Consider the following 26,254-nt stretch of genomic DNA (forward strand, 5'->3'; position numbering starts at 1 on the left):
ACCAAAAAATTCTGCAAAGAAATGTCCTGCACGGTTGTGAAAGTAAACATATAAAGGCAAATGTGCATCCTTAGTAAGCATTATGTTTACTTTCATCTTGGTGATGCAATATTAAACCTAAAATGGACTGTTTGGTCATAATATCAACATTAAAGTATAAATTACAAAAGAGTCCTTATACTTAAATGATACAGCAAAATTAGCACTTTGTAAATAGATTCTAACAAGTCTGGAGAATATCGATACTGGGTCGTAATCAGTTCAGATTTCTGATATTTTTCACTAAGATGAAAAATGTTTACACACAATACCTAATTTAACGTAGCAGAAGTCTCATACAATAATTAGCATTAAGTATTCCTTTAAAGGCTTTGAATCTAGATAAACTAACTGATAATAAGAGCTTTTGTTAAGCCCTTGGTACACATACAAGAAAAATATCATATTTGTAATGGAAGTTGGATAAATTATTCTAAAGAATAAGAAAGCATTTGCAGCAAAAATTGTAGCTGCAGGAATAGAGCTAATCTTCACAAAGGGTCCTAGCTGAATTATAATCAGCTCTATTCTTTCAAAAAATATATAAAAATATGTTTTTGCTGTATAGCTTTCTTTGTTCAAACATAGATTTTTAAAATCTACATTAGAGGAAGCATTGAGAAAAAAGTAGGAGGAATTTGCAAATTGCAGAGTAGTCATTTGTATTCCTAGTCATATGTCATTTTATGTTTACAGTTATATAGTATTTAATTTAAAGAGTTAATGAAAGGATTTGTAGCATTTTCCCTGATCACTACTAGCTCTCATAATAATTTTTGATATGCAAAAGCATTGGGTAGGTATTTGAAAATCATTACTTGAGCTGAGTAGGGACAGAAGAGAAAGAAAGAAAAAGAAAGAGACAGAAATGCATTCCAAACGTGCTATTTGTGGACAATTGTGAATTTTTTATAAATGAAAGTTCTGACTATAATCATAGTGTTCATCAATTCACAACTCATTCTCTTTCTCACTGTGCAGCTCTCTCCCCCTTTCTATCTCTCTCTCTCTCTACACACACACACACACACACACACACAACACACACACACACACACACACACAGGGCCCCACATCCATAGCTTGTACTTTGCTTCAAGTAGACTTACTGGTACTGAACCTCCCATTACAAAGGCAGTTGGTTCATGGTCTGGGGCATTTATCTGTCCCTAGAAACATAATTTTATCTTAATATAAAATATAATATATACTTATTAAAAATAAGCATCATTCAGAATGGCTGGATATACTTAAAAAGCATATTGTAGTTAGAGCCAATTTTGGTTGTTTTTGTTTGGAGGACTTTCTTAAATGAAATAATTAAGACAAATCTAATAATATAAAATTAGCAGCAGATAAGTGTTCATGAATCCAAAATATAGCTTAGGAAATGAAATATAAACACAGTTGAAATTCCTTATGTCTCTCTCTCAAATTATATTTCCCTTACTCCACCTCAGAAGTAAATATCCTCCAGAATTAAATGTTTACCATATTCATGTATACCTGTATATTTGTATTGTTAATACTTACATACAGCCTTAACATAAATATTTGGGCTAATACCGTGTGTATTTTTTTCCAAGAAGTTTTTTTTTTCACTCAGCATTATGTTTGGAAGATGGACCCATAATGATACAAATCATTCAAGTATAGTTCATTTACTTCCACTGCTTTAACATATTCCACCATATGATTTTTCCATAATTTACTTATTCATACTTCTGATGATGGTAATATACATTTTATCCATTTTTTTCAGTCTCAAAATACAAAGAACAAACTGATGTTTGCCAGGGGGGAGAGAGTGGGAGGATGGTAAAATAGGTAAAGAGGAATAAGAGGTACAAACTTCTAGTTATAAGACAAATAAGTCATGAGGATGAAGAGTATAGCCTAGGAAATATAGTCAATAATATTGTAAAAAGTTTATATGGTGATAGAAGGTGACTACACTTATCATGGTGAACATTACATAATGTATATAATTCTTAAGTCACTATGTTATATACCTAAAACTAATATAACACTATACATGTCAATTACACATATAATCCTATATCTATATCAATAAAAATATGTTCCCTGTTTCAAATAATAAGCTATAAACATTCTTGTACATATCTCTTTCTGAATTTGTAATATTATCTCTAGGTTGCACATTTAAGAATTTCTAGAATAAGTTTATGTGCATTGATAAATTTATTATGTAATAACCACCTGCTCATTTTAAAACGATTTTATCAATTTACAATCACAATAGTACTGTGTCAACACTTTAGATGTTTAACTTCAGACCAAACCATAACATGGTACCTTATTTTGGTTAATCAGCATTTTCTTGTTTACTAATTTTTTAAACAAAGATTTTATATATTTATGAGAATGAGAGCATGAGCATGGAGGAGGGGCAGAGAGAAGGAGAGAGCCTGCAGGGCAGGGAAGCTGATGTGGGGCTATTCCCAGGATTCTGGGATCATGACCTGAGCCGAAGGAAGATGCTTAATCAACTGAGCTATCCAGGTAGCCCCTACTGTTTCATATAGTTTCACGTATTTACTGACCAGTGAGATGCCATCTTCTTGTTTCTCATTTTCCCCATTTCCTATTGGAGTATTTTACTATAATATTATTGATTCATAGAAAACATTGAGATACTCTTGGTAGTAATCCTTGTCAGCTTTATGCACTGCAAGTATCTTCATCTATTCAGTTCACTTCCCTTTCTTTACAAATCAGTTAAGGGATTCAAAAAATAAAAGGGTGCATGCATGGTATGACACCATACATACCTAAATCATAGGAGGGAGAGAAGTAAAGAATAGGTTCAAACTTAAGTGACCATCAATTTATTATAGACTGTTATATGCAGAAGATGTTATATACAAACCTAAAGAACTTATTAAACTCAACACCAAAGAAAAAAACAATCCAATCATGAAATGGGCAAAAGACATGAAAAGAAATCTCACAGAGGAAGACATGGACATGGCCAACAAGCACATGAGAAAATGCTCTGCATCACTTGCCATCAGGGAAATACAAATCAAAACCACAATGAGATACCAGCTCACACCGGTGAGAATGGGGAAAATTAACAAGGCTGGAAACCACAAATGTTAGAGAGGATGCGGAGAAAAGGGAACCCTCTTACACTGTTGGTGGGAATGTGAACTGGTGCAACCACTCTGGAAAACTGTGTGGAGGTTCCTCAAAGAGTTAAAAATAGATCGATCTGCCCTACGGCCCAGCAATTGCACTGCTGGGGATTTACCCCAAAGATACAGATGCAATGAAACGCCGGGACACCTGCACTCCGATGTTTCTAGCAGCAATGTCCACAATAGCCAAACTGGAAGGAGCCTCGGTGTCCATCTACAGATGAATGGATAAAGAAGATGTGGTCTATGTATACAATGGAATATTCCTCAGCCATTAGAAATGACAAATACCCACCATTTGCTTCAACGTGGATGGAACTGGAGGGTATTTTGCTGAGTGAAGTAAGTCAATCAGAGAAGGACAAATATTATATGTTCTCATTCATTTGGGGAATATGAATAATAGTGAAAGGGAATATAAGGGAAGGGAGAAGAAATGTGTGGGAAACCGAACATAAAGACTCCTAACTCTGGGAAACGAACTAGGGGTGGTGGAAGGGGAGGAGGGCGGGGTGGGGGTGAATGGGTGACAGGCACTGGGGGGGGCACTTGATGGGATGAGCACTGGGTGTTATTCTGTATGTTGGTAAATTGAACACCAATAAAAGATAAATTTATTAAAAAACAAACAAACAAACAAAAAAACCTAATGGTAACCACAAATAAAAAACCATGGGGCACCTGGCTGACTCAGTTGGAAGAGTATGTGGCTTTTGATTGCAGAGTTGTAAATTCAAGCTCCATGTTGGATGTAGAGATTACTTGAAAACAAAATCCTTATAAAAATAAACTAATAGATATGCAAAAAATAGAGAAAAGAATCCAAGTATATCATTAAAGAAAGTCAGCAAATCATAAGAGAACAAGAAAAGAAGGGAACACAGATGAACTACAAAAACAACCATAAAACAAGCAACAAAATGGCAATAAGTACATATCTATCAATAATTACTTTCAATGTAAATGAACTAAATGTTCCAATCGCAAGATAGGGGGACAGAATGTGTAAAAAAGCAAGACTGAACTATATTCTGCCTATAAGAGACTAATTTCAAACCTAAAGACACATGAAAAATGAAAGTGAAGAGATGGAAAAGCATTCATGGAAGTGAAAATGAGGTCAAGTTAGCAATATTTATGTCAAACAAAATAGACATTTAAAGATAGAATGTGACAAGAGACAAAGAAGGGCACCATATAACCATAAGGAGAATGATCCAACAAGAAGATGTAACAATTATAAATATGTATGCACCCAACATGGGAGCAGCCAAATACATAAAACAGTAAGTAACAAACTTAAAGGAAGTAATAGTGATATAATAATAGTTAAGGACTTTAACACCCACTTACATCAGTGGAGAGATCATCCAAGTAGAAAACCAACAAGGAAATAAGGACTTTCAAAGACACATTGAACCCGATGGGCCTAACATGTATTCAAAATATTCTACCCTAAAACAGCAGAATATACATTCTTTTCAAATGCATAGAACATTCTCCAGAATAGATCACATATTATGACACAAAATAAGTCTCAACAAATTTAAAAGATCAAAATCATACCATGAATCTTTTTTTTTAAGATTTATTTCTTTATTCATGAGAGGCATAGACTGAGAGAGAGAGAGAGGCAGAGACACAGGCAGAGGGAGAAGCAGTCTGACGCGGGACTCGATCCCAGATCCCGGAATCACGACCTGAGGCCTGAGCCAAAGGCAGACGCCCAACCGCTGAGTCACCCTGGCATTCCCCATACATCTTTTCTGAGCACAGTGCTATGAAACTAGAAATCAATCACAAGAAAAAATATCTGTAAGCAGCACAAATACATGGAAGTTAAATAACATGCTACTAAACAATGAATAAGTAAACTAAGAAATCAAAGAAGAAATTGAAAATTACATGGAAACAAATGAAAACAAAGTGGCCTAAAATATTTGGGATGCAGTAAAAGCAGTTCTAAAAGGGAAGTTTTTTTTTTTTGTTTTTTTTTTTAAGATTTTATTTATTTATTCAAGAGAGACACAGAGGTAGAGAGAGAAGCAGGCTCCATGCCGGGAGCCCGACATGGGACTCGATCCAGGGACTCCAGGATCATGCCCTGGGCTGAAGGCAGGCACTAAACCGCTGAGCCACCCAGGAATCCCCTAAAAGGGAAGTTTATAGCAATACTGGCCTATTGCAAGAAGCAAGAAAAATCTGAAATAAAAAAACTTAACCTTACACCCTAAAGGTTAGGAAAGAAGAACAAACAAACCCCAAATCAGCAAAAGAAAGAAAATAATAACAATTAAAGCAGAAATAAATGATACAGAAACTAAAAAACAAACCAAAAATAGAACAGATCAATGAAACCAGAAACTGGTTCTTTGAAAAGACTGACACAATTGATAAAGTTCCAACAAGACTCATCAAAAAGAGAAAGAGAGAGAAGAGGACTCAAATAAATAAAATCAAAAGGAAAAATAACAACCAGCACCACAGAAATACAAACAAGAGAATATTATGAAAAATTATATACCAACAAATTGAACCTAGAAGAAATGGATAAATTCCTAGAAATATATAACCTGCATGAATCAGGAAAAAAAATAGAAAATTTGAACAGACTGATTTCCAGCCATGTTCAGGACCAAATGGCTTCACATGTGACTTCTACCAACTTTTAAAAAGAAAAATATGCCTTCTTTTCAAATTATCCAAAAAATAGAAGGAAAGCTTCCAAATTCATTTTATGAGGCCAGCATTACCCTGATATCAAAACCAGATAAAGACATTACAAAAAATGAGAACTACAGTCCAATATTTCTGATGACCAAAGATGCATAATTTCTCAAAAAAGACTGTCAAATCAAATGAAATAATACATTTTAAAAAATCACTCACTACAGTTAAGTGGGATTTATTACTGGGATGCAAGAGTGATTCAGCATTTGCAAGTTAATCAACAGGATACAATATACCAAGAGATAGGACAAAAACCACATGATCATTTCAATAGACGCAGAAAACATATTTGACAAAGAACAACATCCATTCATGATAAAACCATCAACAAAGCAGATTGAGGGAACATTTATCGACATAACAAAGACTGAATATGAAAAACCCACAGTTGACATTATAACTAATGATGGAAAACTGAGAGCTTCTCCCCTAAGATCAGGAACAAAACAAGGATTCACTCCAACCAATTTTATTCAATATAGTACTAGAAGTCCTAGCCATAGCAACCAGGCAAGAAATAAAGAGAATTCAAATTGGTAAAGAAGAAATAAAACTCATTATTTGCAGATGACATGATATTATACATAGAAAACCCTAAAGACTCCACCAAAAAAACTACTAGAATTGATAAATGAACTCAGTAAGGTTGCAAGATACAGAATCAATATACATAAATCCATTACATTTCTATATACTAGTAATGAAGCAGTCTAAAGAGAAATTAACAAAATAATCACATTTACAAATGCACCAAAAATAGTAAAATAACTAGGAATAAACTTCATCAAAGAGGTGAATGATTTGTACTCTAAAAACTATAAAATACTGATGAAATAAATTCAAGATGACACAAATGGAAAGATAGCCCATGCTCATAGATTAGAAGAACAAATGTTGTGAAAATGTCCATTCTATCTAAAGCAATCTACAGATTTAATGCAATCCCCACCAGAATACCAACAGCATTTTTCACAGGACTAGAATAAATAACCCTAAAATATATATGGAACCATTAAAGACCCTGAGTAGCAGAAGAAATCTTGAAAGGGACAACAAAACTGGAGGTATCACAATCCTGTATTTCAAGATATACTACAAAGTTGTAGTAATCAAAATAGTATGCTACTGACACAAAAACAGACACCTAGATCGACAGAACAGAATAGACATCCCAGAAATAAACCCACAGTTATATGGTTAATTAATCTTTGACACAGCAGGAAAGTATGCAATGGAAAAAAGATAGTCTCTTCAACAAATGATGTTGAGAAAATTGGACAGCTACATGTAAAAGAATGAAAGTGGACCACTTTCTTATACCATATACAAAAATAAACTCAAAATGGAGTGAGGACCTAAATATGAGACCTGAAACCACAAAAATCCTAGAAGAGAGCACAGACAGTAATTTCTCTGACACTGGCCATAGCAACATCTTTCTAGATATGTCTCCTGTGGCAAGAGTAAACAAAAGCAAAAGTAGTTTTATTAAGACTACATCAAAATAAAAAGCTTCTGCTCAGAAAAGGAAACCAATAACAGAGGTGAAAGTCAGCCTATTGAATAGGAGAAGATATTTGCAAATGGCATATTCAAAAAGGGTTAATATCTAGAATATATAAAGAACATATACAACTCCACACCTCAAAAATGAAAATATGGTTTAAAAATGAGCAGAAGATATGAACAGACATGTTTCCAAAGAAAACATACAGATGGCCAACAGACTTAAAAAGATGTTCAGAAAAAAAAAAAAAGATGTTCAGTATCACTATCAGGAAAATGCAAATCAAAACCACTATGAGATATCACCTTACACCTGTCGGAATGGCTAAAATTGAAAGCACAGGAAACATCAAGTGTTGGGGAGGAGGTGGAAAAAAACAAAGCCTCATGAACTGTTGGTGGAAACACGAAATGATGCATTCACTGTGGAAAACAGTATGGAAATACTTTGATAAATTAAAAATAGAACTACTAGGTGATCCAGTAATTTCACTACTGGATATTTACCCAAAGGATATGAAAGTACTAATACAAAAGATATATACACCCTATGTTTATTGCAGCATTACAACATGCAACCAAAGCATGGAAGCAGCCCAAGTGTCCATCCACAGATGAATAGATAAAGGAGAAGTGGTACATATATACAATGGAAATATTATTCAGCTATAAAAAAAAAAGAATGAAATCTTGCCTTTTGCAACAACATGGGTGGATCTAGAGGGTATAATGCCAAATGAAAAAAAATGATAAAGACAAATATGATTTCAGTCATATGTGGAATTTGAGAAACAAGACAATGGACAAAGAAAAAAAAGAGACTAGCCAAGAAGCAGACTCTTCATTCTAGAGAACAAATTGATGGTTGCCAGAAGGGAAGTGGGTGAGGGGATGGGTGAAATAGGTGAAGGAAATTAAGCACTTGATAAGCACTGACTAATGTTAGAATGGTTAAATCCCTATACTGTACACCTGAAAGTAATATAATACTGTATGTTAACTATATTGAAATTTAAAAAAAGAAAAAAATTATTTTATTTTTTAATGATCTTATTTATTTATTCATAAGAGACACACACAGAGAGACAGAGAGACAGAGAGGCAGAGACACAGTCAGAGGGAGAAGCAAGCTCTATGCAGGGAGCCCGACATGGGACTCGATCTCGGGTCTCCAGGATCAGGCCCTGCTCTGAAGGCAGCACTAAACCGCTGAGCCACCCAAGCTGCCCAAAAGAAAAAAAAAATTGAAAGAAATTATTTATTGCTACAAAATAAGAGATATCTTTCTTCATTTGCCTCACAAGGCCTTAAAGTTTTGTTCTATTTAGGTCTTTCTTCAACAAGCTTTTGCTGTTGTTTGTAATGAAAGATAAAGATCCTATTTTTTTCCATAAAGGTAATTTATAAAAAGTTCACCTTTCCCCACTGATTTGCAAAGCCTGGTCTCTCATGTATCAACTTTATACACACATTTTGTATCTGGGCTTTCCATCTGTCTCCATTAGTTCATTGTTCTATTTTCATGTCAACATCACCTCCTCTTGATTGCTATCACTTTACAATGTCCTCATATATTGATAGGATGCCTTCCCAAGATGCTCTCTTTCATAGCTGCCTCAGCTTCTTTCCCTTTTTTCTTCTAGTGAATGTTAGAATCATCTCAAGCTCCATGAAAACACCAGTGAGACTTTTTAAAAGATTTTTATTTATTTATCCATGAGAGTCACTGAGAGAGAGAGACAGAGACAGAGACACAGGCAGAGGGAGAAGCAGGCTCCATGCAGGGAGCCTGACATGGGACTCGATCCTGGGTCTCCAGGATCACACCCTGGGCTGAAGGCGGCACTAAACCGCTGACCCACCTGGGCTGCCCGTGAGATTTTTATTGTAATAATTCCTTGAATTTATACACAAATTGAGATAATTTACATCTATAGTATTTTTAATCTATCACACTTTCTCCATTTATCTAGTTCTTCTTTAATGACTTTAAATATAGTTTTATAATTACCTCCATAAAAGTCTTGTACATCTTTTGTTAGATTTATTCTGACTGCTTTACATTTTAGTTGCTATTAAATGCTATCCTTTAAAAATTACATTTTCAAATGTTTTTTGCTGGATTTGATATGCAATAAACCTGTGGAAATCTTTTCTTATTTTAACAATTGAGTTGTAAAGTCTCTTGGGCTGCTTATTACACTCACATATGGCGTATGGTTTCTTCCTTTATAATCTCTATATTTTTCTTACCCTAATTTCTGGGCTTCCTGGTCAGCACAATGCAAAGTAAGGCATGACTTTTCTCATACCTGGTCTCAAAGGTAATGTCTGTTTCATTGCTATCAGTAAGATTTCATCAATTAAGGAAGCGTTCCTCTATTCCTATCTTTCTAAAAAGTGAGATCATAAAGGAACATTGGGTTTTGGGGCACCTGCGTGACACAGTCAGTGGAGGTCCAACTCTTGATTTTGACTCAGGTTGTGATCTCAGGGTCATGAGACTGAGCCCCGTGTCGGGCTCCACTCTCAGTTTAGAGTCTGCTTGAAATTCTGTCTCCTTCTCCCTCTGTCACACCTACTAATGCTCTCTGTCTCTCAAATGAATAAATAAATATTTTTGTAAAAAATTGGATTTTGTTGACTTTCCTATTTTTTTAGATAATCCTGTGACTTTTCTACATTAATCTGTTAATGCTATGAATTTCATTAATGGTTTTTCCAGTAGTATATCATCCTCACATTCCTGGGATAAAACCCATATGAGCATGATGCAATTTTTTAAACATTTTGAGTTTTGGTCATTAATTAATTGGTTTAAGATTTTTTGCTTATAAGTAGATCCAATGGTCTAGCTTGCAATTTTTCACTTACCAGCTTATTAGACTTTGGTTAAACTGTTCTATTTTATTGTATTTTATTTTTAGAGATTTATTTGAGAGAAAGAGAGCACATGCTCCCTCACATGGAGAGGCGTAGAGAAAGAGTGAATCTTAAGCAAACTATAGTGAGCACAGAGCCCAACACTGGTCTTAATCTCACAACCCTGAGATCATGATGTGAGTTGAAACCAAGAGTCAGAGGCTGAACTGACTGTGCCATCCAGTGCCCCAATTTGTTTTATTTTAAAAGTTGGACAATGTTATGGCTTTTTCCAGTCTCTGAAACAATTTGTTTATGACAATACTGAGTTAAAAGTTATCTTTTACTTGAATACTTGGTATAATTTGCCTATAAACCCAACTTGCTTTGTAGATGTGAGAGAGAAGGAATGGGAAGTAGTTTGAGTTAATTAGAGGTAGTTGTTTAAAATACTATTTCAATTTATTAAGTAGGTAGAGATCTTTCATGTTTTCTGTTGTTTAAATCAGATTTTGACAAGTTATATTTGCCTAACAAATTGTGTCCTTCACCCAATTTTTCAAAATTATTGGCAATAAGATCACCATACGTTTTTAATGTCTGATTTGTGTGTGATTGTGTCATGTTGGTTATTTATTTATTTGTGCCTTCTCTCTTTGTCAGTATTACTTCTTATAGTTACTTTGAATTTATTCTGTTGTTCTCTCTATAGCTTCTTAAGCTGGACACTGAGCTCATATTTTTCAGTCTTTTTGTGCAATAAATTACTTTCTGAGCACTGTTTTAGCTATATCCCATAACTTGTGATATATTGTGTTTTCTTTATTTCAGTTATATTGTCTAATTTCCATTATGATTTCTTCTTTGAGATATATAGAAGTGTGTTATTTTCAAACATAAAAAGGTTTCTTTTCCCATAAGGTGTTTTTTTTTCTTATCAATCTTTTTGTTGAGAATTTAGCACTGTTTTATTTAAGAAGCTTGATCCAAGTGTCACCTTATTCAAACTTAAGTCCTCGACTCTTTCAGTGCAGCAACCAAAACCCAATCACCTCGAGACTGGCAATACCCATAAGACAATCTTTGTAGTAAGAACAGCTTATTATTTTGGTTTTCTGTTCTTTTTGTGCTTTGAGATCTTGTGATCCTTAACTATCTTGCAAGTTAAATTATACATTTTTTAATGTTTGTCAGCAGCAAATTTTCAGACTAGCTAGTCAACCACATTGCCAGAAATAAGTCAGAGGATGGGTGTTCATTTACAGGCTGGTCTGGGGAGATTGGAAAGGCAGGAAATTTTTCCAAAACTGGCACTTTTTGTTTAGTAAATACAATTCTCAAGTGAATATTAATTATCAATGGGATTTGTATGACAATACTGAAACACTATCTTGCATATACAAAAATAAACTCAAAATAGGTTAAAGACTTGAATGTAAGGGCTGAACCCATAAAACCCCATGAGAAAACATAGATGGAATTTTGATATTGGTCTTGATGTTGAATTTTTAGATTTGATAACAAAAGCAAAGGCAGCAAAAGCAAAAATAAACAAGTGAGACTACATCCAGCTGAAAAGCTTCTGCACAGTAAAGGAAAGCACCAACAAGATAAAAAGGCAACCTACTAAATGGAAGAAGATACTTGCAAATTATATATCTGTTAAGAGATTAATATCCAAAATATAAGGAGAACTCACACAACTCAATAGCAAAAAACAACCCTATTTCAAAAAGGGACAGAGGATCTGAGTAGACATTTTCCCAAAGAAGACATACAGATGTCAAACAGTAGTCAAACAGGAAAATGTCCTCAACATCACTAATTATCAGGGAGACACAAGTCAAAACCACAATGAGATATCACCTCAACACCTGTTACAAGGGCCAACATCAAAAAGACAAAAAATGGCAAGTGTTGGGGAGGATGTGGAGAAAAGAGAAGCCTCGTGCTCTGCTGGCAGAAATACAAATTGGTGAAATCACTATAGAAAACACTATAAAGTTTTCTCAAAAAATTAAAAAGAAACCACTATATGATTCAGCAATTCTATCTCTGATTATTTACTCAAAGGAAATGAAAACACTAATTTGAAAAGATAGCTACATCCCCATGCTCACTGTAGCATTATTTACAATAGCCAAGAAGTGGAAACAACCTAAGCGTCCATTAATAGATTAACAGATAAAGATATTATAAGAGATGATAGATAGATAGATAGATAGATAGATAGATAGATAGATAGATAGATAGACAATAGAATATTATTGAGCCATAAAAGAGAATGGAATCTTACCATTGGCAACAACATGGATAGAACTGAAGTTAAGTGAACTGAACTTGAGTTAAGCTAAGTGAAATAAGTCAGATAGAGAAAAACAAATACCACATTATCTCACTTACATGTGGAATCTAAAAAAGAAAGCGGGAAGGTGGAGATAAAACACCCAGAACTCAGATGTAAAGAACAGATTGGTATAGGGTAGATGAAAGGGATGAAGGTGGTCAAACAGTATAAAATCCCAGTTATTAAAATAAGTTGAGGAAATGTAATGGACAGCATGATGACTTTAGTTAATAAAACTGTATCACACATTTGAAAGTTGCTAAAAGAGTAGATCTCCAAAGTTCTCATCATAAGAAAAACAAATTATAACTATGTGTGATGATGGCTATCAACTAGACTTATTGTGGTAATTATTTCACAATATGTAAAAATATTGAATCATTATGTTGTACACCTGAAACTAGTATATTGTTATGTATCAGTTATGTCAATAAAAAAAAAACTAATAGCAGGGTGCCTGGATTGGTTCAGTTGGTTGAACATCTGCCTTTGGCTCATGTCATGATCCTGGAGTTCCAGGATCAAGTTCTGCACTGGGCTCCCTGCTCAATGCGAGTCTGCTTCTCCCTCTGCCCCTCAATTCCCTCCTGCTCACTCTCTCATTCTCTCTGTGTCTCTCAGATAAATAAATAAAAATATTTTAAAAATTAACAGCAAAATATTCCAGTAAAGAAAAGACAATGTACATGTGGGGAAGGGGGATGGTAAAAAAACAAATTAGCAATTGTGAAAGTTTGGGGACAGAAAGACAGGAAGAATTGGGTGGGAAATAACAAATTCAAGGATAAAACTATCATGCTAATGCAGTATCATACTGTGCTGTACAGTTACTAGCAGTGAACCAAATTTGCTACAGCAAAAGGAGAAAAAGCAAAGAGGGAAACATTATCCATCATAAAAATCATAATGTCCGTAGGATTAAAATAGGCCAGTTGTCAAGGTATTGGATCAAATATGATATTATAATAAAGCAAAGCCACATTTAGCCCTGGGCAAACTCTAACGCACTATTACATAAGCTGAAACATCTGCCCTGGGCAAAAACAGAAACATCTAGCCAGTGATGTGTCGGGGGCTCTAACAGACATACAAAATGACGAACGATAGAGATTTTTCTCTGTAGAGATTAGATCAAGGTGTATCTTTTGTGGAAACTTTGGGTGTATTTTCTGTGGTGGAATCATTAGGTTATTTTTTCAAAGTCCTATGCCTCTCTAGGATACTAATGCACTAACTCGTATCACATATCTATGGGTCATAATATAAAAGTATAGTTAGTTTGGTTTTATGGCAGAAGTTGGTATCAGGATTATATTCATGCCTGCAGACATGGAAAGTAAAAGCCAGATAATGAGTTCTATTTAATTTTTAACCACTGAAATGTTGAGATGTTATGCCAAGCTTACTGTGTCCTATTCTAATATGTATAAGTAGATCAGAATAAGTCTTGAGTAACTCTAGATACTAGAGAACAAAAATTAGTGCAAGTCAAGATAAATTGTATACTGTATCTCAAATAGGTTGGTGCTTCTGATGAATGAAATCATACTGATTTTAAAATATGGAGGAAAATTAGAAAATTTTTTTCAAAAAATCATAAAATATTGTGTGAACCTATATATATATAGCTAGAGATATATTGGCCAAGTTGACTAGTTCAAGGAAGTGCGAACAAGTCAGTAAGGTGACACTGAATTATTCTGGAAAACAGTATACTTTCAAAAAGAGGCAAGTTTTCAACAGACTTATAAGAAGGAAGAAATGGCAAAGAGGTAGTAGAAAAACAGAGTACACTAAAAATAACATGGGAATAAATAAGCTGCATGCTGGTACCAGAAATAAGACTTACCTTAATTGAGATGGAGAGAATGAGTTGAGAATAATGCTCGGAGAAATGCTGAAGAAAAAAGGACAGAAGGCCTTGATTTTAGAGACAATAAGGGAGTGCTATGATCATATATAATTTTTAATCCTTAAGTAATAGTGTTTACCTGGCTACATTTTGAATGCATTTTAGAGTCTAGAAAGAAGTTAATCGCTCTATTAACCAAATAATCATGAAAGTTCAATTAAAAGGAATTTCTATGAAAGGAACAGAGGAGAGTAAGAGGTTAATCTGTTTGACGTTAAAAAATAAAAAAACAAAGGACTTGCTTGATGATAAGTGTTGAAGATATCCCAAAAAGAGAGGAGCAAAATAAATAATGCTGCCAATGTTTGCCACTATACTGAACTGTAAGGTTGTTGATACAAATGACAGTGAAAGGAGGAATTCTGGCTGGAGGAAGGGATGTTAAATATGTGTTTGCAATCTTCAACTAGCTCATCAGGAAACACGAATGAGTTTAATTTTTCAACCTGGGAAAAGGATAGCAATTCCTAAAATTAAACAAAGGAATCTGCTTCCATCTTGTGGCAAATTTGTAAATTACAGCTTGTTTTAGTATTTTTAGATTCTCCAAGACTTAACAAACTTATGCGTCTAAATCATTTAGTTATTTAAAAGATTTTCACATAGCCATCCTACTTGTTTATAAAGAAATCATGTTTCCTATATGTACTAAACTTAAATTTCGACTTCATCGTAGTCAAGTAGAGGAAATATTTAGAGAACACACACTCCAGCATATTGATTAAAAAAAAAAAACCTACAAAAATTTGTAAACCAAATAAAAATTATAGTGACATACTTCTTTATCATCAACTTCATAATCTCTGGCAAAAAAAGTAAAATGAACAGGAATCTTTTGGTATATAATGAAAGATTATGCTTTGAAAAGTTACATAATGGTATTAAAAGCACTGACTTCTAGCTTTACCTTTTTATTTAGCAGTTCTGTGTCTTAAGGCGAATTGTTTAGTGGTTGGTACCTGTTCTCCTCTGTGAACTTGTCCCATGAAATGAGTTTTGAATGAAATGACATGCATAAAAGAACTCTGAAAGCTATAAAAATCTATTTAAACATAAAAAGAGAATTAAACAATAGATAAAGCAGAAGGTAGCACTGGATGTGTGCATAAGCAGAGAAGGGAAAGTGAATTGGAATAAGACACTTTTCTCTATGTGAGATGAATTAAAACACCTCAAAATATAGATATTTTACACCTAATAAATATCAAACATCTGTTATGTATGAAGGATATTAAGAACACTTGAATCCCAATAGCTACTCCAAAACAACTCACAAGTCTAATGGGAAATACAGTCTATTTTTTTTATTGCAAAGAGATGTGAAAATTCTATGGCTAACTATCTGCAAAGTTCAGTGAGTAGTTCCAGCAAAAAAAAAAAAAAAAAAAAAGTATGGATCTATTATTATTCCTATTTAAAATGTAATATTAACTTTAGGTGGTGGGAAAAGGCATAAAAATTAAATTCATAGGATGCCTGGGTGGCTCAGTGTTGAGCGTCTGTCTTCAGCTCAGGGTTATGACCTGAGGTCCTGGGATGGAGTCCCACATCAGGCTCCCTGTGAGGAGCCTGCTTCTCCTCTGCCTATGTCTCTGCCTCTCTCTGTGTGTCTCTCATGAATAAATAAATAGGATCCTCTTAAAAATTTTTTTTAAATTAAATTCATGAAATAAACAGTAGCTATGGCTACCTGATGCTAGAAGTTGGGATAAAGCTTAAACATTCTTTAAGTTATATATGAAAGTCCTAAAACATTTGTGTATTTCATACAATGCATATCAATACTTTCTTCAAGGAAAATCCTCTATTCCATTATCTGAAACAGAGTAGATGAGGAAATCCACTAGATTCAGTGCATTTGAGAACCCTGAGACCTTCACAAATTGCTTCATCCTTCACGACCACCCTTTCCCAACCCCCTGAATCAGGTCAGGAATCCTGTTAATCCACTCCACTTAGTTCCACAATGAATTAGGAAAGGTGACTAATCGAGAGATAATTTTTATTTCATATCATGGGAAGAAAGAGGCTAAGATGTAAGGGAGTTACAAGGAAGTTTATTCATCCCTTAAGAGAATTTCTTATAATCACATTTTCACAATGTCTCATAAGACCAGTCCTTTTGCATCCTGTGTTACTCATAGTAATTCTTCTAAAAGAAATATAAATCCAATTCTAGTAACTTGAAGCAAAACATCCATCAATAGATAACAAAATGTTAAACTAAGCATTTTGTTTGCCAAAATGATAATAGATATTCAGGGCCAAAATGAAATATTCCATCAGGATGCAAATATTCAAAGAAGAAAAGGAGCCTCTATGGAGCTGTGGAGCCTCTTTGCTGTAAGACTGGAAGAAAGACGCTATATTAGTCAGGCTTCTTCCAAGAAACAGAACAAATAGGATATCATATGTATTTATACAAAGAGAAGGAGAGAAATATTTAATATACAGAATTGGCTCAAACAATTATGGAGGCTGAGAAATGCCACCATCTGTCATCTGCAAGCTGGAGGCTCAGGAAAGCCAGTGGTGTAGTTTCCGTTCAAGCCTGAAGGCCTGAGAACCAGGGGAGCCAACACTTTGAGATCCTGTCCAAGCACAGGAAAAGACCCATGTCCCCGCGTAGTACAGGCAGAGGGAACCAATGCTCTCCATCTTCACTCTTCTGTTCCATTTAAACCCTCAAAGGATTAGATGATGCACGCCCACACTTGGAAGGGCAATGTGCTTTATTCAGTCTACGGGTTCAAATGCTAATCTCACCCAGAAACAACCTCACAGACACACCCAGAAATAACATTCAGCCAAATATCTGAATATCCTATGGTCCAGTCAAGGTGACACATAAAATTAACTATAATATATATTCTATAATTCAATTTTTAATTTTTGAAAGATTGTATAGTGTTCATTATATAACACCCTCAGTGGTTATTACATATCAACATTTCTACAGTAAGATAAACGCACATTCCTACCAAGTGGGATTTTTTAAAGGTTATAAAGATCATAAACAACCTCCTGTTGATTTGTCAGGTATTGCTGCCAAACACATATACAAGACATACACACATATGTAAAGAGATATAGATACATTCATCATTTTTTCTTGATTTTTTGAAGAATTTCTTAGATTTCAGAATTATAGATAAGGATTGTAGTCAAAGGCACACATATTATACTATGTCTTTTATCTTGCATGGAAAAGAAAGTCAATTTGAAGAGGACTTCTTTGAAAAATAAATGGGAGACATGGGGAAAATACTTGTTAAAGTTTTCCCCGGGGAACTCTCAGAAAAATGACATGCTCCTTTCCTTAGGAGGATATACTGGACTGGTACCTAGTTTCTGCTTGGGAAACACCAATGGGGAGAGACAGATCATCTGGAATAAGCATTAGTGACATGGAGATCAGCCTGCAGCCCAAAGCCTATCAGGACAAAGTATGCATAAATATTTCTCATGGGGCACAAGTGGCCATGTGATTCTTCTAGAGCCTAATCAGTGAAATCACATAGACGGGGTGAGCAGAGATCCATTTCTGTGGAATCACCACCAACTGTGGCTTACAACAATTTCTTGTGTTGTAAGAACATTGATAGTGTTCTTCTAGTGTCAAACATTGACAGGGCTAATTCATTCAATCAGCTTGCAGCTTGGATGTGGCAAGATTGAGTAAGATGGCTTCACTCATATTTCAGGAGGCTCAACTCCTGATGAGTGATGAGAAGATTGGCATGATGGAGCTGGTCTCTCTCTATCCAACTTGTCTTTCATCTCAAGCACCCTCACAGGAATGCAGAAGTATTCCAAGGGGATGAAATCAAACTCAGAAGTCACAAAATGTCACTTCCAGAATATTCTATTGTATCAAAGCAAGCCACAAGGCCAGCCCAGTTCACAGAATAGGGAGGTAGATTCTGCCTTAGTGATAAGGAGAGCTGCAAAGAATTTGAGGTCATATTTAGTGTACCACAGCTGTGAGAACCTGCAAGCAAGTCAACAACTCCCCAAATGCCCAAAGAAGTCACAAGCTGTAAGTCAGAGGAGGATTCATTCACTTGAATCAGGAAAATGCAGGATGAGTGTCCCCAACAATGGCTGAGTTTGATTATAATATGGTACTAGCTACTTTTAATTATAAAATAATAGTGATCTTTGCAACTTAAGATGACCATCTTTTTTTTTCCAAAAAGAGAACTGAAAATACATGGATTTGCCTGAATTTTTCATTTTTGAGAGGGAATAAATGCCATTACTCAGTAACTATTTAAGGGAAGATGAAAGACAAAAATAATGATACTTTCTGGGTGGCTATTATTGCTACTAATCTTGAAGTTGGAGCTTTAACATGTATATTTGGTAGTGAGAAGTGAAATCCATATACTGTGAAATCTGTTGGTTCAATTTATGAATATTTCTCGAAGAAATGGTGAATGAGAGTACTATATTACTTTAAAAACAGCAAAGTATTCTGAAAATTAGTTTGAAACTTGCCCTTTCCCAGAGTTTCATGTCATGGTGCTTGCTCAGATCTCCCCTGCCCTCCTCTATGAACACTGCAGCCTATGTGTCTTTTTTCCTGAGGCTCCTATTCATGAAATTAGTATCTTTTTTTTTCTTTCAGCAATGGCTCCTTGCTGACCACACATCCACATATATGTACATCTGATTTATAAAATGGAGATTCTCCAAGTGTTTGGGAAGAAAATTTTCTCCTGCAGCAAATTTCAAAACCTAGTTTCACAGGTAATGAAAGAAATATATTGAATATATTAAGAAGGCTAAACTGATGGCCATGTAGAAGCTAAATTCAATAAAAAGTTTTAAAGGAGAATAGCAGAATTAAAAGTGATCGAAATAGACTAGAAGTGATATTCAGTTATGTGCAAATGATAGTTAACTCGACATGGAGAACCATGCTTTGCAGATGAAAAATAGTAAGTGACTAGTTATAGCTATGGAGAAAGGGATCTACTTTTAGAGCATTATTGTACTCAGGGGTAAATATAATTTGAAGTTGATTTGCATTAATCAAAATACCAGAAATTAAGACTTCCTGAAATCTCAATATATTGTGACAGGTTAGGAAAAGATAACACTGCACTGAAGATGCAATTTGAAGATCTATATCAACAAAGTATTTTAAATAATTTTCAAAATAATTGATGGGCAAAAGCAAGATTCCAATGTACCAAATTATTGATTATCAAGATTTGCCATTTACTTGGGCAACCTGGGTGGCTCAGCGGTTTAGCGCCACCTTCAGCCCAGGGTGTGATCGTGGAGTCCCCGGATTGAGTCCTACGTTGGGCTCCCTGCATGGAGCCTGCTTCTCCCTCTGCCTGTGTCTCTGCCTCTGTGTGTGTGTGTGTGTTTCTCATGAATAAATAAAGAGAATCTTAAAAAAAAAAAAAAAAAAAAAAGATTTGCCATTTACTGAAAATGCTCCAAAATTGATCATGGTTAAGTGAGGCACAAATCTATGAACACATTACAAACCATTGAATTATGTAGTTTTATGTGTGCAAACTGTATGGTGTGTGAATTAAATCTCAATAAAGCTGTTACCAAAAAGAAAACAAAAATTGCCATTCACACTAACAAAAGTCAAATTTATTTAACTTAAATTATCATACACACTCAAAATTGCTCAGTTTTATTGAATAATACCATAAAAATCATTCAACATTCAGTACTCATTAAAAGTTATTAATAGAGTATCCAGTATATGATAGGAACTCTACTGAGCTGTAAAAAACATTGTTATGGGATGCCTGATGGCTTAGCTGTTGAGGATCTGCCTTTGGCTCAGGTCATGATCCTTGTCCTGGGATCGAGTCCTACATTGGGCTCCCTGCGAGGAGCCTGCTTCTCCCTCTGCCTATGTCTCCGCCTCTCTCTCTGTATGTCTCATGAATAAATAAATGAAATCTTTTTTAAAAAAGATACACAGTTACAAGGCAGAAATAGACCTTGCCTTCATATAGGCATATAGGATTCTGACAAACAGAAAATTATGGAGCTCCATGACCTGTGCTACGATAAGGGAAATATAGAATGTGGGGGCAAGAGGGAGACATAGGAAGAGAATTTAATCTACATTTGAGGGAAAGGTAGCAGTCAAGGAAACTTAGAGGAGGAAATGGCATTTAAATAAAAAACTTTAAGACTCAACATGAAAAATAACAATACAAATAAAAAGGAAATCATAATTCACATCAGATGGGATGCAGAGGCAAATCTCTGAAGATTTTAAGAATTGAATCGGTGTAAAGAAACAGGGAGATGTGTCAAGAGACAGTACTGGAGAAGTTAGAGAGCCACATGTGAAGTCTGGCTCATCAGCCACTGGGAGGCAGTAAGCAAAGATATGACAACATTCAATTTGCAGTTTTCAAATCTGACTCTGGGTTCAATGTTAAGAGTGGAATGAATGGAGAACACCAAGGGAGGAAACTGGGGCCCTGGGGAATTGGGGAATGACTGGAAGTGGGGGACCAGAAAGGGTAAAGAGGACTTTCTCTCCCCAGATTACTTCTGTTTTCCCTGAGAACTGGATGAAACTCTATCTTTGGGATAACCCTCATGGAGTAGGGAACAGGGGTGAGGAGTTTCCAGATCCAGTTTTGAGGAGAGCAGTAATTATTTGATAGTGTCACGGAGGGTGTGATCTAGACCTCATCAAGAAAATACAAAAAGGTTACCATTTAACACGGAGTGCTTGATGTGTGTTGAGACCAGAATTCAGAGGAGAACCATTCAAGTAACAAGTATTTACCCTATACTCCTCTCTTTTACCCTGAAAACATATACCTCTTTCTTCAGTGATCCCTCCCTTAATGAATGGCATCACCAAGCATGCAACTATCTAAGCCAGAAACATACGTTAATCTGGGACTCAAATCCTCTCTCTTTCTCTCTCCTTCAATTTCTCAGATTCACCTTCTTTCCTGCAATTTCATGGTCTATAGCTTTAGCCCACCCTGGATTCCTGTAGCACCTTCCATTCATGACTTTGCCTTCAGCATTGTTCCCTCTAGTGTCAAGTCAGAATGGAATCCCCTGCCACCAGCACATGAGGCTGGTTGAGGCTATTCCTCCCATCCCATATGTGCCTGTTATAGTGGAAAGAGGCAAAGAGTGTCACATTGGACAGAGTTTGAGGCCCTTTTCTCCCTCCAACACTTCCTATGCTTCATCCTCTCCCTCATCCATCTGCCTAAGAACAGGAAGGACTGGACTAGAATGAAACAATGAGAGCTGGACCTAGACCCATTACGGAGTGTGAGTGAAGGACATGCTTGCTCATTTTTGTTATCTTACTGCGGCCACAGGCAGAATGACTAGAAAAAGTATTCAGCATGCTCAGTACTGAGTCCCCTGGGAAGCCAGTCTAAAAAGGGGTATGCCAGGACACCATGCAGTTCGGAGGAGAGCACCTGCCATAGTTTTTGAAGGATGATTTGAAAGTGGGCAGCTCTGTGGAACCCAATTCTATCATATCAGCTAAGTATCTGGTAGCTTTTTGATGAGTATTTATGCATTTATCTGCTCAAATACCTTCTATGTATCAAAATACCTCACCATGAGAATTCACATATGAATAAGGCTTGTCCCCGCCCTCACAGTCTTGATAGAGTGATAGCTGCAAACAATTCTAGCAGATTCTTCAAGGTTTTCAATCGAATTAAGTAAAAGTTTCCAAGAGATCATAGGAAAAGGAACATAGAAGTGGGCTTTACACATGTTTGCTAGATAATATAACGTCTAGACTGTGTCCTAAATGATTGGCAATTATTGGGGTCTTTTTATCATGCACTCCATGTACTACATCCATGAAAAAATATACAATTATATTACACACTATTATCAATAGTTAATAGTTAACGAAGCACAAATTACATATTGAATGGGACCTTCTTCTGGGGGTAAAGTAACTCTTATTTTCTTAGGATTTTGTTTGAATAAATTGTTAAGAGTATTACATGTAATATCCTATGTTTTTTTCTGAAGAATTTCAATATTGGGGGTAATATCTATTAATTGTCTTTTCCTCTATGTGTTATGACTGAAAAAAAAATCTCATACTCAAAAGGTGATGTACTTTGTTCTTTTCTTGCCGTTTGCTCATGCTTGCAATTAACAGTATCATCTCTAGAGTTTTTTTCAGGAAACTTTTTATGACTCTTGCCCATATTGTGAGAATGAGTTTATTTAGAATGGGAGAGTGTAACCCATAAAGACATTTAACTGGATATGGATAAACTATAAAACATTATACCTGTGAACAAGAGTGAGACATTGCCATGTTCTCACCTCACTGTGGAAATGCCTCTTTCTAAAAGCCCTCAAGGACATCAAGGGCACCAGTGTCAAGTCAGACTACATGCTTCTGAAGTTTCATTTTTTTCTACTTTGCAGGAAGAAACATGGAAATTGAGGATATAATATTTCCCCCCACATTTCTCAATAGATCATTCCATGCAAACCCTATGATACGTACCACTTCAGTCTCTGTAGGAGACTACAATAGTAGGTGTTAGCCAGGCATTGGACAAAAAGGAGTCTGTGCAAAGGTTTTGAGACTAGAGAGAACATACTGTTTTGGAGAAACTCTCTATTATATGACCTTTGAAGCTGGAGTTCCTGGGCCTAGTTCTGGCTGTGACTGGGAACAAAATCTTACATTATCAGCTTCTTAGTTCTTTGTTGTTGTTGTTGTTGTTGATAAAACGGGGGTAATTGTGCTTGATAGAGTTACTTTGAAAGTAAAAAAATAATGATGTTGTAGGTCACATGGGTGGCTCTTGGTTGAGCGTCTGCCTTTGGCTCAGGTCATGATCTCAGGATCCTAGGATGGAGTCCCGCATCAGGCTCCCTGTGGGAAGCCTGCTTCTCCTTCTGCCTATGTCTCTGCCTCTCTTTGTATGCCTCTCATGAATAAATAAATAAAATATTTTTTAAAAATAAGTAAAACAATGTAGCAAAATAGTATCTTGGAATATTAATCCATGTTATGTTAATTTTCCCACTTATTTCTATGTGAATCTTTCCCTAGTAGTTAAAAAGCATCACCACTACTTTAGGAAGAAGTGTGATTGCTACACTGAAAGAATAAAAGGATCAAGATATAATCAATGTTGGTGTTGGTGTTTTTCTTGCTTCTAGAACAGGGGTTCTAGAATAAAGAAGGAGGAGAAAGAAAAGGAGGAGGAGGAAGAAAATGAAGAGTATGAGCTTTTCATAGTCAAAGTAGTAAGTTTAGAGAGGCTAAAAAGAAAAACTAGATGATTCTACACATATTTCCTAGAAAAAATAGGGGTGAACTTCCTGGGATGGAGGATAGGGAGAGTTATGAATGGAATGGGACCTCACTGGAAGTCAAAGGTAGGAAGAGAGGGGATTGAATCTGGGGGGAATAGATGGAAAAGAGTGAGGTCAGCCTACAGAGACTCAAACACTTTCAGGGGCCTACCACTCAGAGCCATGTGGAGGCCAAGCCAATCACCATCAGTGAGTGCTAATGTTTACCCTGACAGAAGCCATGCCAGATACTCACATGCTTACTGAGGAGCTTGGGCCTCTGCTCAAGAGGTTCCTGTGTGAGACTTTGCTGAACTCCATACAGACTGTTTCTGTGTTCATGTGGACTCTCTTTTGAAGGTCCAAAATTTTCAAAGATGCCCAAGACAAAAAGAAGAGGGACCTTAGTGGTACCTGGGTGTGTCAGTTAAGTGTCTGCTTCCAGCTCAGATTATGATCTCAGGGTTCTGAGACTGAGCCCCATGTCAGGCTCCCAGGTCAATGAGGAGCCTGCTTCTCCTTCCCCCTGCTCATGCTTTCTCTCTCTCTCTCTCTCTCTCTCTCTCTCTGCAATAAATAAAATCTTAAAGGGGGAAGAAGAAGAAAAAGAAGGAAGAAGAAGAAGAAGAAGAAGAAGAAGAAGAAGAAGAAGAAGAAGAAGAAGTTGTTGTTTACACTCAGAAGACAGTGTTATAGAAGGGAAAACCCCAGAACTGAGCAGTACTTGAATAGACTGAACAATGGGAAATTCCATTCTAGTGTAGCAATAGTCACCATCCTCATAATAGCCAACATTTTCCAGAGCACTGACCATATTATCAGGAATATTCTGTGCACTACATCACTTAACCAGGGTCTTCATTTCTACACTACACCACTCTTAGCATCTACACTCTGTTCTCTCCCAGATAAAATGAGGTTATGCATTTCAAATATTTAATGCTGTGCCTGATGTATATCCTGCTTGCTTATAATTACAACAGCAATACAATGGGAAGGAACAGGAGAAGACAGGGAATAGGTTGATTATCTGCTGTGATACCAAAAGAAATATTGTATCTGAAACTTCTAAGGTTCAGATGGCAAAGTTCAGAAAGGTTTATTTCAAAAGAAATTCAGGAAGACACAAAGAGATGGAAAAATATTCCATGCTTATGGATTGGCAGAATTAATATTGTGAAAATGTCAATGCTATCCATGGCAATTTGCACACTTAATGCAATCCCTATCAAAATACCATAGACTTTCTTCAGAGAGTTGGAACAAATCATCTTAATATTTGTGTGGAATCAGAAAAGACCCCGAATAGCCAGGAGAATATTGAAAAAGAAACCAGAGCCGAGGGCATCACAATGCCGGATTTCGGGTTGTACTACAAAGTTGTGTTCATCAAGACTGTGTGGTACTGGCACAAAAACAGACACATAGATCAATGGGACAGAATAGAGAATCCAGAAATGGGCCTTCAACTCTATGGTCAACTAATATTCGACAAAGCAGGAAAGACTATCCACTGGAAAAATGACAGTCTCTTCAATAAATGGTGCTGGGAAAATTGGACAGCCACGTGCAGAAAAATGAAACTAGACCATTCTCTTACACCATACACAAAGATAAACTCAAAATGCATGAAAGATCTAAATGTGGGACAAGATTCCATCAAAATCCTAGAGGAGAACACAGGCAACACCTTTTTTGAACTCGGCCACAGTAACTTCTTGCAAGATACATCCATGAAGGCAAGAGAAACAAAAGCAAAAATGAACTATTGGGACTTCCTCAAGATAAGAAGCTTTTGCACAGCAAAAGAAACAGTCAACAAAACTGAAAGACACCCTACAGAATGGGAGAAGATATTTGCAAAAGACAGATAAAGGGCTAGTATCCAAGATCTATAAATAACATATGAAACTCAACACCCAAGAAACAAACAATCCAATCATGAAATGAGCAAAAGACAACAGAAATTTCACCAAAGAAGACATACACAAGGAACCCCAGGTGGCTCAGCAGTTTAGCGCCGACTTCAGCCCAGGGCGTGATCCTGGAGACCCTGGATGGAGTCCCATGGCAGGCTCCCTGCATGGAGCCTCCTTCTCCCTCTGCCTGTGTCTCTGCCTCTCTCTCTGTGTGTTTCTCATGAATAATAAATAAAATCTTTTTAAAAAAAAGACATACACGTGGCCAACAAACACATGAGAAAATGCTCTCCATCACTTGCCATCAGGGAAATACAAATCAAAACCACAATGAGATACCACCTCACACCAGTGAGAATGGGGAAAATTAACAAGACAGGAAACAACAAATGTTGGAGAGGATGCGGAGAAAGGAGATCCCTCTTGCACTGTTGGTGGGAATGTGAACTGGTGCAGCCACTCTGAAAAA

The 26,254-nt window shown here is 35.9% G+C and overlaps 1 long non-coding RNA gene across 1 annotated transcript; it reads right to left on the reverse strand.

Annotated features, from left to right (window-relative positions):
* Window positions 1-4,814: 4,814 nt before the first annotated feature.
* LOC140599223 (uncharacterized) lies at window positions 4,815-14,899 on the reverse strand. Its single transcript, XR_012001909.1, has 3 exons — window positions 14,637-14,899; window positions 14,495-14,542; window positions 4,815-4,986 (listed from the first exon to the last, which is right to left on the reverse strand). It is a non-coding gene; the product is annotated as an uncharacterized lncRNA (long non-coding RNA).
* Between the last annotated feature and the right edge of the window lie 11,355 nt (window positions 14,900-26,254).

The sequence above is a fragment of the Vulpes vulpes genome, chromosome 6, assembly GCF_048418805.1.
Source record: "Vulpes vulpes isolate BD-2025 chromosome 6, VulVul3, whole genome shotgun sequence".
Classification (NCBI taxonomy): Eukaryota; Metazoa; Chordata; class Mammalia; order Carnivora; family Canidae; genus Vulpes; species Vulpes vulpes.